Genomic DNA, 2,944 nt, shown 5'->3' on the forward strand with positions numbered 1-2,944 from the left:
ATGCTGTAATAAACATCCATTTCTGGGTCTTCTTGTGTGCATGTACAAATATTTCTCTAGGAAATACTACATTCTAGAGTTAGCACCTTTCTCATGTTCCTGTGAAAAACACACAGCCAAGTGGCTGTCCCCGTTCACATACCCACAAGCATGGTATGAGGTTATCTGTTTACCCATCCTCCTCCTCTATTCTGGTGATTGTCACACTTCTTAATTATAGTTCGTCTGATGAGGAAATGATGCTCTCTTATTGTAGTTTTAATTTAGGTTTCCCTGATTACTGGTGAGATTGAACATCTTTTCATGTGTTTATTGGCCATTTGTGTTTCCTCTGGATTCATTATGTGCCTAAATTATCTCTGCTGAGTTTTTCTTGAATGCAAAAAACAAAACAAAAAACAAAACAAAACAAAAAACCACTCGAAAGCATTTCTACATAAAAGGAAGCTGAAGGAAAATCATTTGCAGACTTGTTTACTAGAGCAGTTCTCTTGAATCTACCTGAAAATAGTCACTTTATTGTGCAATTTCATTCTAGAAAGAAGAGACTATGGCATCACACTCAATGCATAAATACATTATTTAGTCACAAATAACCTTCAAAACTGAAATTCTGTGTAACTTCCTTCAGAATTAACACATAACATGCTTTAGTAAACATCACTGTGTAATGGCTAAAGCATGGGCACTGGAGTTAGAAGGAGCTGGCTTCTTATTTCAGTGACATCAATTTCTACCTGGAAAAAACTTGGGAAGACTACTTAGTGTCTCTGAGCCTCCAGGACATTTTCTGACTTTTCTTGGTCTTTCTGGCACCTGGGCCTTCTCCATCTCCTTCCTGGTTATCATTCCTGGTGACTTCACCACCCATTTTCATGACAATTCGACAGCCTGTCTTCACAGTCTTTTTCCATTTCGACTCCCCTTTTCTCCCTGCAACTTCAGTGACCCATTGACGTGGTCTCACATGGACCCATGTTAGTACTTATGAGCCACCTATAAGAACTTCAGTTCCAAGCTTCCTTTTAGCCAAAACATACTGCTCTTTCATCTTTGACCCTTCTCTTTCCTTTTCATGTCTTCTATCTCACTAGCCCTCCCTTCTCTTTACTAACTCTTAGCTTCTTTTCTCTTAACCAGCCTGTCCACTCAGGAGCCATGTTCAACAATGCCTTCTCTCTCCAGAGCTCCCCTGGCCTTTCTGCTGTATCCTCCTTGTTAGTCTTCAGTCCTGAGGACAGCCTGCTGTCAGTTTGCTCTGCTCTGTCCATCATGTTCAGCACCAGGATGGGTAGATGAACCATGGCAGTGGTTCTCCAATTGTAGGTCCTGGGCCAGCAGCACCTGTATCGCCTAAGAACTTGTTAGAAATGCAAATGATCAGGCCTCACTCCAGGCCTCCTGAATTAGAAACTGTGGGGAGGTGGCCCAGCAATCTGTGTTCAACATACGCTCCAGGTAATGCTGGTGAATGCTAATGTTTGGGAACCACTACTCTAGATTCCTGACCTAAGCTGAACCTTCTTGATAATTCTTTGATTTATCCTTCAGCTGAATACCTATTTTCCCAAATTCTCAAATGGAAATACAGGGTTCCCAGTGTCAACCACTATGATTTAGTACATCTTAGTGAGATTCAGGAATGCACTTCTTTTTTCATTGTTAATTCTCACTAGAGGATATTTTTTCCATTTACTTTTAGAGAGAGTAGAAGGGAGGGCGTGTGTGTGTGTGTGTGTGTGAGAGAGAGAGAGAGAGAGAGAGAGAGAGAGACATCGATATGAGAGATACACATCGATTGGTTGCCTCCTCCACACACCCTGACTGGGATGGGGATCAAACCTGCAACCCAAGTATGTACCCTTGATGGGGAATTTAACCCACGACCTTTGGTGTATGGGACAATGCTCTATCCACTGAGCAATACTGGCCAGAGCAGAAATGCATTTCTAATGTACACTTGTCCTAATTTTGACATAGGAGGGTCTATGGACTACACTTTGGTCTAGCCCTCATGATGGTTTTCTAATGCCCCTAACACCAGCCAATATCTCCTCCCTCTGAAAAGCATATGGCCTCTCTTTTACTGAATTTATGTAGGTAAATGCTTAATCCTTTCCTGTCCACTTAGTACCTCACTCAATCATTATCATTTGTCTTCCCCAATAAGTTGATCCTTGAACAATGCAGGGCTTAGGGGGTCTGACCTCCCACAGAGTTGAAAGTCTGCATTATACTGAATTTTCCTGTATGCTTAAAAATATTTCCATGACATTGCCAACCCTTTGACTTCTTGTTCTATTTTATTCCTTTTATTTACTAACAAAGTGCTTAAAAGAGTGGAATACTGACACTGCTTACATCCCCTCATTCACTCATTCCTACCACCCACATCACCTCACTAAAATTATTCTCTTTTAAAAAATATATTTTATTGATTTCAGAGAGGAAAGGAGAGGGAGAGAGAGATAGAAACATCAATGATGAATCATTGATTGGCTGCCTCCTGCAAGCCCCACACTGGGGATGGAGCCTGCAACACAGGCACGTGCCCTGACTGGGAATTGAACCATGCCTGCTGGGCAAAAATATTCTCTTTATATTTTCCAGAAACTTCCTATTTGTCAAATCAAATTCCATTTCCAGTTTACCTCCTCTTCTCCGATGTTAAAGTTTTATCCTGGTGATCATTCTTTCCTTATTCAAACTTTTCCCTTTCTTGGCTTCTTATGAAAACAACTTCTCTCTGTTTCCCTTCTCTTTCTCTGTTTTTGGCTTTAATCCCAGTAGCATTGAGGGAAGAATTGTTTAAAAGGTATATTATCTTTAATACCTCTAAGTGTTAAATTCTGCCTTTGGAAATAGGAACATCTCTGAAAGATACACACAATTTGGGCTTCAAAATGCCCAGCTTGCATATATCCCAAAAGATGATCCTGTAACA

Source organism: Myotis lucifugus, unplaced genomic scaffold (genome assembly GCF_000147115.1).
Source record: "Myotis lucifugus unplaced genomic scaffold, Myoluc2.0 scaffold_76, whole genome shotgun sequence".
NCBI classification, from domain to species: domain Eukaryota; kingdom Metazoa; phylum Chordata; class Mammalia; order Chiroptera; family Vespertilionidae; genus Myotis; species Myotis lucifugus.